Source organism: Podarcis tiliguerta (genome assembly GCF_965153285.1).
Source record: "Podarcis tiliguerta genome assembly, chromosome: 6".
Taxonomy (NCBI): domain Eukaryota; kingdom Metazoa; phylum Chordata; class Lepidosauria; order Squamata; family Lacertidae; genus Podarcis; species Podarcis tiliguerta.
The window spans coordinates 30,556,730-30,570,750 of NC_139539.1; the positions used below are offsets into that span (position 1 = coordinate 30,556,730).

Here is a 14,021-nt window from a genome sequence, read left to right on the forward strand (position 1 = left end):
AAAAAAAGCCAATCCTTGCCATATGGGCCAAGTATCATGCAGAACAAATTTTAGGTAACCACAAAACTGATGCATTGCCTGAAGAGGTCCTTAATTTCAGTCCTGCAAGTTTACAGATATGATGCACTGAACAGTGCTAGCTTTTACACAGTACAGTACAGGAATATTAGATCTAGTGTATGTAGTGTATTACAGAGAACTGAACAGACGTTAATGGATTATCTGATATATACTGCTAAATATATCATCTTTTCGGCAAATGCCTTTGTTCTTGCACTTTTTGCTTCCAGTTCATGCTAACAGCACTACAGGCTTTTACTGCTGCAATTTTGTTAAGGTTGTTTTGTGATTTATCAACTCCTTCATTAACACCATAAGTCTCAAACTAATGAACAGTGGCATATAAAAACACTGTTCTGGAACAGTGATCTGAAACATGCACACCACTGATCTAGAACATGAAAATCATTTGCAAAATGAAACAGCCTCGACATGGTGGCTCTTTGTGACTTGTGTTTTAGACATTACAATAGAACTGCAACACCTTTTTCTAAAAGCTTTCATCCCCGCCCCCCCGGTAACTGGAACATTTGTTGACTCCTAGAGTTGTTTTTATTTTCAGTTCTAAGTTTGATGTACAGCTTAAAATCATACTTTTAAAATGCTATTGTAAGTAAGTAAACTACAATTTTCTGCTGAAATTTGAGGTGCTATAAATGTGAGCTACCAAGAAGCAGTGGGCATTAACAATGTTTCAAATATTAAAAATATGTTTTGCTGGTTTACATGGCTCTGTCAACAACATAACAATTGGACTACAGTAACAAATCCTATACACACAGAGACAAGCCAAAATTTGATAGCCAAGCCAAAATTTGCAGTTGTCAGTAGCCTGCCAAACCCGCTGAATCCAATTAAGTCACTGTGTGGGTGGAAAGACTGCTCATGTAACAGATTTTCCCCTGTGCTCCCCATACTGCCCAAATCTGCTTCAGAAGGTTGGGGGTGCAGGAAGAAGATGATAGGGGACGTCCCATTGCACTAACAGAAGTCATTCTACTCATGCAGTGCTTTTGAAAGGCTTTAGAGGCACGCAGATCAGTAAGCCCAGCACAGGTGTAGGGAACATCGCCACCCATCAAGCTCTGAACTAAAGGTGGTAGGTTAGCCAGCGCTTGCTTTTCTGGACAGCCCAGCATCAAGAATAGCAGCCCTAGCCTTCTCCAACTGGGAGCTGGTGTGACAGGGATCTTCCCCATAGCTGGGCTGTGCTTCCAGTACAGTCCAACATCAGGGACAATCCCTACTCGCCATTCACGTCCAAGGCAGAGAGGAGGGCTGGGCTTTGTCTTGTCATGCATACCAGCGAGTGATGAGACACGCACTGAGTAGAGTGTCTTAATACACCTTAAATGCAATGCAAACATGATCCTGCTTAGCCTTCTCTGCACATCTAAAAAAAAAATTACTGAGACATAAGGAACCATGAGCTAAAATATAACTTGAAGACCTCTACTGAGCATGTGAAAAAGAATGACACCCTCTCCTCCTAAATAGCAGCACAACCGAAAAGAGAACTGAGGCTTCCATAAGCTTCTGAAACTGGACCCCTACCCAAGGCCTATATGGTGCAGTGATGCAACCGAATACATATTTATTGAATGTAATTTGTTCCCACTTTAGGCAGAAATAGAAGACTAACACACACACACACACACACACACACACAGCGCTAAGGTTTCTCCTTCTGTAACTTGTTGCTGGTGAAAATCTGGTCTTGGTTAGCACAATTATTTGTGGTAACTGTATTTTGCCTGCCAGATCACCACTTTGATGAACACTATGTTTTATCAGACAAAAAGGTATGAAAGATTCAAAACAAGATTCCATAATTTTACATGTCAGCTTATTTTATTGGTCTTGCAGTGCGCTCTCTCTCTCTCCCTCAAACACGCACAAACACACAAGCTGCAAACTATCAAAAGATTTATATGTGGATAGCCAATCCTGCTACTGTGGAACACACTAGAATGGGACATTCATAACCATGTGCCTCCCTTCTCTGACTTAAAAGGCCAGTATGTATAGCAAACCTTAAGCAAGATGCTGGCAACTAGCTCCAGACAACAGCTGCAGAGTGTCCTACTGTTTCTTACCCAGAAAACCAACCTATTAGACACCTGTACAAGGTATAATTTCCCACACCTCTTTGTAAACCAGGCGGACAGGGTTTCTCCCTTAATACAATACTATGTATTCAATATACAACACAAAAGAAAGGAAGTCTTGTCCATCCGTGTCACTGGATTCTGGGCCCAGAAGGCATAGACAGAGATATGTAGCAACTTAGCTCAGCTCTGCATATGGGAAAAATGAATGAAGGGACAGGAAAGCTTTGACAGAACCGGGCAAAGAGCAGATTTCATGTGAGAGAAAAAGGGGGTGACTGATATTTCTATCTATCCTGTTCTCTTTTTGGTTCAGGGTGGGTTACTAAAAATTTTGTCTTTAGGCCAAAGAAATAACTGCCTAAATTTCTAAGCCTACTGAGCACTATTAGAAAGAATTACTGTACGGAAACTGTCAAGCAGGCCTCCAGTAGCGGCTATCGGGTACATAAGCAGCAAGTATTTTTTTTAAAAGTAAGTTTTAAGGTCTCCTAAGTCCCCTTTGCATGTAATGCCTAGCCAGAGGCTGTAACCCAAAGCAGCTAATCCAATAGTCACCAAAGGGACCATGACACCTCACCAGTGGAATATAACTACGAGATAAATCAAAAGCCATCACGGGCTTTCCAACTGAATGGGTGAAGGAGCCTGAATACATTTTAAACCATCTGTGTGAACTGAGTGTGTGCTGAATCCTCATGCACAGAGCATAATATGCTTAAAATGTGTGGTCTCCACTTCCTAGGTGGTTCTCCCTCAAACAGAAACTACTTTCCCCCCAAAAGCTTTAAGACATTTAATATGTAGATGCAATTAAATGTATTACAGAATGCTGAGCTGCTCATATTAGTGACTTTCCCACCAGATAAGTGCTTTCCACCATCAACTTCTTAATAGCACTGAAAAGTAACCTAGTTTTCAAGAGCACTGCATTTTATTTATTCTGTCATGTTGAGCTTGAACATACCACAGCCAGGTGAGTTCAGGACATGCACCAAGGATAGCATTTGTCTATGGACAGCTATGCTTTATTACTGGAGTCCAAAGGCTATTTCCTCCCACAATGGAACTGACTAGATCCAACTGACTTTGGTCAAGTCAGTTTATTATTGGACTATTATCATCCTGCATTATTCATTTTATTTATTTCTCCTTGCACTTTGTTCCTGGTCTCACCAAAGGCCTGTCTCTAGATTCTAATTCTGTTCTTCAACACCCTAAACCGATTGTATGATAATAATCATGCTTCCATACAACTGCATATTCTATTTCCTTTGCTGTATCCAGCCTGGAAAAGATTCAGCACTCATAACCTTTACGTTCCATTTCCACAATGCATAGAATGTCTGTAATACTATGTCTCTGTCTGAAGACCAATCCAAGAGAGAGGGATAGTACCTGCACATCAAGCTCTGTTCTTGACAAGCAGCCATGGACTCCAAGTGCCAGGTTAAAAAAGAATGGTTTTATACTGCAGTAATGATTTACAGATTTAAAGAAACCACAGATGATCACACTATTTTTCATATTAACTGCTCCTGCTGGTTTACTCATGTTAATGTGTGGTAGACATTATGGGGCCCAGTACAGACATAATGCTAGCTCCCTAAACTGCAGGTGGAAGTGACCCATGCTTGGGAATATACAAACTGCCCTCTTTCTCCTCCACTTTTTGGCACAGGTTTTCCTATTTTTTCTCTTGTTCACTTAACTGTAGGTTATCATTGCATCTGTACTGCTATTTGCCATGATTAATGCTGACCAGGGTTTGGAAATACAGTCTTAAGTGCAGTTATGAAGGGACCTTTTTATATGATTAGCATTAACTGTGCTTAGTACCACTGTATGAAACTGGGTATTTTCAAGTTTGGCTGTAAAATTTCATGGTGGTTTATGAATTGGAGCATATCAATGCCCTACAATGTTTCTGCATGCCTTCATTCCCACTCACTCCACCATTTTGTCACTGAAGTAATTACATAATGTGTTTTTACTATATACTACAGTAGAACCTCGTGTTACGTACCATCCTCCTTGCGAACGTGTCAGGTAACGAGCTCTGCTAACCAGGAAGTAGTTGCTCCTGGTAGTGAACTTTGCCCTGGGATGTGAGCACATCCCAGTGGCATGCGTGCAGTGGGAGGCCCCATTAGCAAAAGCGCAGCTCAGGATAAGAATGGTTTCATGTTAAGAACGGACCTCTGAAAAGAATTAAGTTTGTAACTGGTGGTACCATTGTATACTATACTTTTTTCTGATGAATGTGCCTAGTGATATATTGCTCCATTTATATCAGTCATACACCTTATGTGCAAATTGCCTGGAGACGGTGGTTAACCAATTAATAAATCAATGATAATACTTATTTCATGATGATTATGATTTCTGTTTTATTAGTATATCAGTGGCTCTCAAATTGGAGGCTGGAAGAGACAGAACACCTGAATGGGGTAAAACATTCAAAGGCAAGATAGTATCATTGAAGAGAAGGAATCTTTCTCCTTTCACTAGCCAAGGTTTGTGGGCTGAATGCCTTCTGGCAGACATCACTCACTGATGCACACTGAGTTTGCAAGAGTGACTGCAGCCCCACTATTTCATCATACCACTCTCATCAGAGAAGAAGGTTGCTAAGATAGACAGGGTGCCTTACGTGTAACTTTAGAAAGCATATTCTTCTCTAATAGCAATATTTGATTGGTAGCAAACATATACTAATGAAGCAGCAGAATGAACACAACTGTGTACGAGATTCTCCACACAATCACTTGTAGCACACATTACTGGCGTTGGTTTACAGAGCTACATGGCACAATAAAATAAAGAAGTTTGAGATACACTGAGATAAGTAATATAATCATAAATACTCAGTGGCGACATGTGTTGTGCATCATACCATAAGTAATGGCAAGAACAAATAAAATCTCACCCAGTTCACCCCCCGCAATTTGCATGCCCTCATCAGAATTGGTCAGTCCAAAGTAGGAGTGGTGAATGTCCATGATGCCTGACACAATTACGATCCCTTGCAAGTGGATGGCCACAGCCAGGCTGCGCTGAAAAACACACCTGCAGGTAAGAAAAGGCAATTGCTACATAAGGCTAAGACCAGCACTACTATGGTTTTAACATTCCTATAAAAATAGGCAGCATTCCTGGAGCAAAGATCTATAAAATATCTTCCTTGACCCACACCCTGTCCCAAATACAGAAATGTATTAACAATTCTAGGTACACACACTGATCTCGACCCCAAAATGGAATTTTGAAGGTAAATAAAAGGATTCCCCTTGAATTGAACTTCCTTATCTTTAAATAATGCTGTGTAATGTAATGTAAACCTATAAAAAGTATTAGGGATGAGAAAAGTATTCTTAACTACACAAAACATCAAAAACTAATGGGCTACATTCAAATGTTTATTTCTCCATTTAGCATGTAATTTAAGCACATATGATCCTTTAAGTCTTTACTGACACATTAATGTATTTTTTCAAAAAGTTGTTGCCTGGTATATAACCCAAAATACTTTAATTATTTTCTTGAAATTCAAAGCTCTAAAAATGTAGATTTGTATTGATTACATTTAAGAAACTGTTAACTACTTGTATGAAGAGAGCTGAGGCAGTGGCAGATGAGACGATTACCTCATCCCCATTAGATAACTGGCACTAGCAGACATGGAGACAGATGGAGGTTCTGCAGGTGACACTGCACCTATGGGCAACAAATTAACAGGTGGTGATCCTATTCCCACTATGGCTGGCTGCTCTTTGTTCCTGTCCAGTTTCCCTATCTCTCCCCCCAGGATTCTGCTTCCACATTTCTTTTTATTATCTAGATCTGTTTATCCAGGACTGACTTCTTACTGAGGATTCATGCACACTTTTAACTGTGCAGGGCAGACCCTCAATTTAGTTACTGCCTCCAAGTATGGGAAGTATAATCGGGAAGGGCGGCGGGGGGGGGGGAGAGGGAGGGAGAGAGAGAGAGAGAGACGGAGAGAGAGAGAGACTTGAAATAACTAATTGTTATGGTCCAACCATTTCGTGAGATTTGGTCTTACAGCAGCAGCTGGCAGTTCACCCCTGCAGAGGTAAGTAACCCATTAAGAATGTCTGCCTCCAGAGATTTCAAGAATGAAGCAGGTCAGATGACAGCTAGAGCACATATGGTGCAAGACTTGCCACAAATGCAATTGAGCGCATGCTAAAGGGCATGACTGTGCCTACTGTGAGGTGATAACGGGTGGCGAAGAACGTATACTCTGTCACCTCCATCTCATCCTTAAGTAGCCATGGAACAGAGGTTAACATCCATCCCAATAAACAGGAGCGTAGGAAGCCTGCTGTGGTAAGTTTGCAAGACACTTCAATGATGAAATTTACTGAATCCATGATGATTTGGACAACACGGCTGTAAAAAGTCTAGATAAAGTGTAGTCTGGTTTTGTGAAAGCAGTTTTAGCTTTTGAGGTCTGAGGATGTGGAACAAGGTCCTTGTAGCTGTTTGACTGACCTGGCAACTTCTCAAACTTTTCTCATTGTGGCTGATCTGAACAAGCTTGTGATGGGTGTTGTGTTTTACTATGTAAGTCCAAGGCATGGTAAGTGCATATTTGTGTGCAGAAGCAGCGCCTGCCATCCTTAAAGAAGCAGGAGTGCAGCCACTCTTGAAGAAGAAGAAAAACAATCACCTGGTCACAGAGGCTTATGATAACTACTTTTTAGGGAAGATGCTTAAGAAGGGCGGTGGCAGCAGCAGTTTGGTTCCAGGTGCTCCAAGAGCAGGGTGGGCCAATATTTTCATACCCAGTGGGCCACAAGAATACTTTGTTTGGGAACCCATGGGCCGCACACTGTCTTGTCATGCAGGGATGGGGAGGCCAAAATTTGATGCTGCTCCCCCCACCTCCCATGCTGCCTTCCAAAAGCCAGGTAAGTGAGGTGCTGGGCTTTGGGAAGGAGGTGTGAGGACTCTAGGACCCTATCAGAGCCCTCATACATCCTTTCCAAAGTCCGGTGCCTCACTTACCCAGCTCTGAGAAGGCAGTGTGAGGGCTGGGAGGGGTCAAATGTTGCTGATGGCTGCCCAAAAAAGCCCTAGGCCTTGGGCCATGTGTTGCATCATCCTGTCCTAGAGGAAACTGATTATCTAGACTCATTCCAGTCTGGGTTCAGAACTGATTTGGCCTTGGTTGCCTAATCATTTACTTTCACAGAGAGATTCAGCGTTGGTCTGATGCAGTCTCTCTCCCTCTATATAAATGTCCAGTAGCACCTTAGAGACCAACTAATTTTGGTTTTGGTATAAGCTTTTGTGTGCATGCACACAATACACTAGTATCTGAAGAAGTGTGCATGCACACGAAAGCTTATACAGTCATACCTCGGGTCAAATGTGCTTCAGGTTGAGCGCTTTCGGGTTGCGCTCCGTGGCAACCCGGAAGTAATGGAGTGTGTTACTTCCGGGTTTCACCACTAGCGCAGACCATCAAAATGACGTCACGCCATGCGCGGAAGCAGCAAAACGTGACCCGCGCCGTTGCGTCTTACGTTCCATTCAGGATGTGAACGGGGCTCCGGAACAGATCCCGTTCGTATCCCGAGGTACCACTGTACCAAGAACAAACTTAGTTGCTCTCTAAGGTGCTACTGGACATTCTATCTATCTATCTATCTATCTATCTATCTATCTATCTATCACAGAGAGAGATAGAGGTGAAGTGCAACCTTGTTGCTTCTATTCAATTGTTTCATGGCTTTCAACTGTAGTACCTTACTGGACCAGTTCAGCGGGATCCCCCTCCCTCTTTTAATTGTAAACATGCAAATTGTATTGATGAAGCTAAATTGCTTGACAACAAGAAGTGGAAGAAGTGGTAAATATTCTGCTGTTCCACAGGCAGTTTTCCATACTTGCAGGAACTAAGCCAGCAGGATTTTTAATCTTGAGGAGGGGAATGCTTTGTCCCGTGGTACATGGAACAGGTAGGCTGATCATATAGCTTATCCAAAAAAGTGGCTAAGTCTTCAGTAAACCACTGTATTATAGTGGTTCCATGCATACCTACGAGGCCTGTTCTACAGCATGGCATTGGGTGCCTGCATCTTGGCCTTGTGGGGGGTGAAGCAGGTAACTTCTTGTCTCTATTGCTGTTCAACATGAAGCTGTTCAAGATAGTCATTAGGAAATTTGGGGTGTGATGTCATCAGTATACAAATGACACCCAGCTCCACTTCTCTGTTACATCAGAGTTAGGAATATATATGCAAGTCTCCCTGGACAAAGGGATTGATGAGCGTCAATCTTGATAAAACAAAGGCCTTGTCAGTAGGATGTTCCCAGGTCTGGGGAGTGGACACATTGCCTGTTCTCTCTGAAGAACAGGTGCAAAGTCTGAGGGTACACCTTCATCCACTATTGTTGCTGGAGGCCCAAGTGCCCATGGTAGCCAGGGGTGCCTTTTACCAACTTTGGTTAGTGCACCAGCTGTGACAGTTCCCGGACAACCTAGACACAGAGATTCATACATTGGTAACGTCAAGGCAGGATTTCTGTAGTACACTCTTTGTGGGGATGCGCTTAAGGTTGGTCTGGAAACTGCAGCTTGTGCAGATTGCTGCTGTTATGTTGCTGAGTGGAGCTATACCAATACCAATAGTATATGACAGCACTTTGGAAAGAACTGCCCTGGCATTTTTACCACTGCATAAAATCAGCATTTCCCCCATGTGATTATCAGTAAGATATTGTTATATATTATTTTAAATTGCTCTGCCAATGCTTAAGAAATAAAATTGACAGATATGTGAGCGCATGTAGCTTAATGCTCAAGATTGGCATGTCTGTGTACATTGTTTTTTGAGAATTGCTTGTTGTTTGAAGAAAAGATACAACCTGAATATTATACAACAGATAAACATAAAACTACTGGGAAAGGTTTAATTCCCCAAGGCTGATTCTAGTAATAGTAACTGTTTGGCGGAGTCAAAGGGAATATATTGTAATAATAAGGATTGTTGGAAAAAGAATATTTAAAGAAAAAAATGTTTAGCAGAAATCATCAATATTTCTGTTTTTCCTCTATCCTTTCTGCTGCATTTGCAAAAGCTGTTCCTCATAAATCTATAGTAAATTTTATTTACCATTTCTGCATCTAAAAGACCTCTTCCCTATTTGGGTTCCTATACCCAAGTACAAAATATAGTCATATCATATTTTAACATATTGTATATAGCGTGTGATGCATTTATACATTGCCACCAATTGTATTTTCCTCATCCTAAAGTGCATTAGTTCTGCACTCTATGATTGAGTCTATCAAGTATTTGTAGTGATTTAAATTAATTTAAATTCATGTTAACCAGAGAGGCTGTTATGCTCTGTAATGCCCACTGATACAATCCTTTAAAGAGAGTACCGTATTTTTCACCCTATAGGACGCACTTTTTCCCCTCCAAAAATGAAGGGGAAATGTGTGTGCGTCCTATGGGGCGAATGCAGGCTTTCGCTGAAGCCTGGAGAGCGAGAGGGGTCGGTGCGCACCTACCCCTCTCGCTCTTCAGGTTTCAGGAGAGCCCCACCGCCAGCCCCACAAGCTCGGGGGACAGCGGGGGGGCGGAACGCCGCCATCCCGCTGTCCCCTGACTTGGTTAGAAGGCTGGCGGGGGGGGGGGGGGAGAAGCCTGCTCATCCCCGTCGCCAGCCCCGCAAACTCGGGGGGCCGCGGGAGAGGCGCAGCTTCGGCATGGCTCTGGGTCCTGTTCTGGGGGCTGGGGTCAGGGGAAGCTCGGGCTTCCCCCGCCCGCCCGCCCCAGCCCCGCGCCTGGGGGGGAAAATAATTTTTCCCCTTTATCCCCCCCCCCCCCAAATCTAGGTGCGTCCTATGGGCCGGTGCGTCCTACAGGGCGAAAAATACGGTAACTACAATGCGGTGCTAAGGTTCAGCCTACACAGCGTATTCAAAACAGTATCCACACTAGAGGAATAAATTTGCTGCTGTTATAGAGCAAATTACAACTGTATTCAGCCACTGATTTCTGCTACCACTCCACTTGAAAAACTGAAACTTCCAGCTTACTAGAACCACCAGCTACTAATTCTTCCTCCTCTGCCCTTGCTCAGTTTGCATACCATGCCAACATATGAAGCTGCCTTACGAGTCAGACCATTGCTGGATCTAGTTCAGTACTGCCTACACTGACTGGCAATGACGCTCCAGGGTTTCAGGAGTTGCCATTAATTGAACCTGGGATATTTTGCATACAAACTAAGTGCTGTACCACTGAGCCAGGACTCTTACTTTAATTCCCTAAGTCTACATACATAGCAGTTTAAAGGACTGAGTGGGTAAATGAAGGTACTGCAAATACAGCTACTTTGATTTTTCCGATAATCACACAAAGCAACAGGATTATATTTGTGCAATTTCCTTGAAGGTATTTATCAGGCTGTGTGGTCGGTCTGCAGCATACACACCACAAGTTGCATAAACAGCAGGAGTTTGTGGCACATCTGAGCAGGAGCAAGAAGTACTGGGAGCCTGGCTACAGCAAAGTGTCATCACCCCCATGCTCTGCTGGCCTCTCCTGTTCTGCATACTCCTAAGGTTAGTAGGATCTGAGGCAAAACCAAACCATTGTAGAGAGGTTGTCTGTACTGTATAATAAATCTAGCATACACAAATCTACCATACACCTTTTCATTCTTTGGGCTTGAAATACTGTGGCACATTTGCTTAAAAAGTCATCTATTGTTGCATTTAGAAAAAAGAGGAGGGTCAGTAAAACTATCCAGCTAATTATGTCTTCAATTTACTATTTATTTAAATATTATATTTTCCCTTCATTAAAATAATAACATGGATGATGGTAGTATTCTGTTTGATTTACAGCCCTCCAGATCAGCTTTGTCATCTTGCCACTGAAACACACTGTGTGCTGATATCTTAGCTTCCAAGTAAAAGAGGATCTAATTATAATGCAGTAGAATTAACAAGAATGGAAAAGTAAATATAGTTTACAAGCAGGTGATATACTAAAGTTTTAGCAACTCTGGATAAAAGCTGTTCTGAGTATCTTGGTCCTGAATTTACTTTGATCCCACAGGCAATGTTTATTGTACAATAAGTTAAAATACATCCTCCCATGTGGTTTTCTGTGGTAGATTGAATATGCCCAATTCTTTGGGAACAAAATATATCTAGGTTTCTAGGTAAAATACCCAAGAATACTTGCCACTCCAGCCTATTTTCCCATAGGCACAGAAAAGGTAAGCAAAGTGAATTTGAAACACGCAAAGTGAAACCACATTTCTCAAAAGGCCTTACAAACGAATACCCACAGCCAACATGAAGGGCACTGACCTATTCTAACAATATAAGCCCTAAGGGCAAGCAATTAGGAAAACATATGTTATGTAACTGCAACGCCCATTATGACTGTCAAGAAAATAATACAGACTCCAGGTCCCAGCAATTCATCACCACCTTTAATTATTACAAGAGATAATCTCTGCCCAAGGAGAAGAGGGAACAATTATCAAGGGTGTCACTACGCCCTAAGTGGCAATTATTGCGGCCACTACTAGAACACTTTCCTTAAAAAAACCCCCCACTAATCGCGGGGCTCTCAATGAAGCCAAAGTAGCCAATGAAACAAACCACGCGCGCCAGTCCTGTGGTACAAAAAGATGCGTAAGCTGGCGTGTTATTAAAGGGGGGGGGGATGAAAGCGCAACTGCGTCTCGATCCAAACCGGACGCTGCGCCTCGAAAGGGATGAGCGGAGTCTTGGCTGATGCAGAACCTGCCACGACCAAGGTCACGTTACTGACATCCTAGAAACACAGCATCCCTTCTTGCCCAAGAGGAGGAGGAGAAGCCCGCCTGCCCTTTTGGCTTTCCTCCGCTGACGGGGGCCGAGCGGCGTCAGCAGCTTCCGACGAACAAGAAGCATGGTGCCGGGAGGAAGCCGAGCGCTGCGAAGAGACACGCCGCCGACACCCGCCCGCCCCTTCGCAGGGCAAGAGGCGGCGCGGGAGACGTGACGGGCCCCTCCGGGAAGCCTCGCGCCGGTCCCACGCGGGCGCCGAAAGCCGCTCGGACGCCGCCGGAGGGACCGGCCGGCCAGCCAAGCACCTTCCCGGCTCCCGCTGAAGAAGCCTCCGGGGACCCGGAGCCCGGAGGGAAGAGGCGCCGCCCGGGCCCCGGGACTCCCTCCTCTCCGCCACAGCCGCGGCTGGTCCCCGCCCCTCTCCGCCTTTGTGAGGCCGCGGCGGGAACTCTTCTGCGCTCGCTGCCGGGCTCCCCCCCCCGCCTCCCTCTCTCCGCGGGGCCGCCTAGGGAGCGCCATGTCCTTACCGGGGAGGGGGGATTGCTTCTCGTACGCGCCAGGGGCTCGAGCCGCGGGGGCAGGGGCCGCCAGTGATCCGCTCGCCGAGTCCAGCCCAGCGCCGCCGACTGAGCAGCGCCACAAAATGGCCGACGCGACTGCGGCGCCGCTAGCTCGCCCGCCCGCCTGCCGCGAGGGGAGGGGAGGGTCCTCCTGTGGGAGGGGCGACAGGGCCAGGGGGCGTGGCTCCGGCGGAGAGGGCTCGGGGGCCCTCGCGCAAAATCCAGGCGGCGGCGGCGGCGGCGGCCCGTCACGCGCGCATCCATCTCTCGGGACCCGGAAGGCGTTGCTGCTTTCCCGTTGTCCAGTGTGAGTTCGCCACGAGCAACGAGCGCGTGCTTTTTTTAAATACGCGCTGCTGCTGGGCTCAGGTGTATTAAATCCTTGGAGAGAGGGGCCATCAGCCGCAAATTAGGGACCGCTTTTAAGGCCACGTTTAAGACATGCCAAACCTTTCACGCGGGGAACAGAGCAGAGTTCAGTGACTGGAGTACGTGCTTCGTATACAGTGATACCTCGGGTTAAGTACTTAATTCGTTCCGGAGGTCCGTTCTTAACCTGAAACTGTTCTTAACCTGAAGCACCACTTTAGCTAATGGGGCCTCCTGCTGCCGCAGGAGCACGATTTCTGTTCTCATCCTGAAGCAAAGTTCTTAACCCGAGGTACTATTTCTGGGTTAGCAGAGTCTGTAACCTGAAGCGTCTGTAACCCGAGGTACCACTGTACACAGCAAGTTCTCTCTGATCCCAACCACAGCCACTGGTGTAGTGGTCAACTCTGAAGTGCAGGCTCTCTTCAAAGATAGCGTTGCACCTTGGCTTGTGAGCTTATACAACAACAACAAAAATACATAAATATGAATTTTTTGACCAATGCAGACATTACGGCTTCGGTATCAAGGCAATTTTCTGCTCACTCGCTCTTCCAACCAGGGGCGTGCCTTGAGGTTGGCCATGTTGGCTCTTGGCCCCCTGGCAAGGGTGGGTGGGTAGGTGTGCAAAATAAATTGCTTCTCCACTTTGGTTTGGAGTGGCTAGGAGCCATTTTGCTGGGAGGAGAAGCAAGTTGGTTTAGAATCTTGCTGATTATTTAGGGTGCTCTTTTCTTTTAAAAGGCAGGTTATCCTTGTTTGTTATTTTTCTGGTTTTTTAAAATGTTGTGTTAATGTTTATTTTAAAGTTTCTTCTCAACATTTTCCAGGAGAAAATCAGGACCAGATTCTCCCCTTTCAGGTTTTGGAGGGAACAATTAAATGAGGTTATATAACGTAACTCCTCCTCAGTCCGCTGCTCTGAGCAGCAGTCAGAATCTCTGATGTTGGCGACGGGATCACTGACCATAATCAGAATACAGCGTAAAGCCTTACGGAGTCGAGTTCCGCCGGCTTTAGAGACCTTTTTATATAGAGTTAGATTCTTACACTGACCATAGGGTGGCAGTATTTCCCTAAACACATCCT

The 14,021-nt window shown here is 44.7% G+C and overlaps 1 protein-coding gene across 3 annotated transcripts in view; it reads right to left on the minus strand.

Annotated features, from left to right (window-relative positions):
* Window positions 1-12,844, minus strand: part of PHF20 (PHD finger protein 20) — a 43,168-nt gene extending 30,324 nt beyond the window's left edge. For 2 of the 3 annotated variants that reach the window (XM_083443980.1, XM_083443978.1), the window contains exons 1-2: window positions 12,531-12,727; window positions 5,098-5,237 (exon numbers count right to left, since the gene is read on the minus strand). The gene's annotated coding sequence lies outside the window, so the exon portion shown is untranslated. Of the gene's footprint in view, window positions 1-5,097; window positions 5,238-12,530 lie in introns of all 3 variants that reach the window. The other variant, XM_083443979.1, reaches the window with a different exon arrangement.
* Window positions 12,845-14,021: the final 1,177 nt, after the last annotated feature.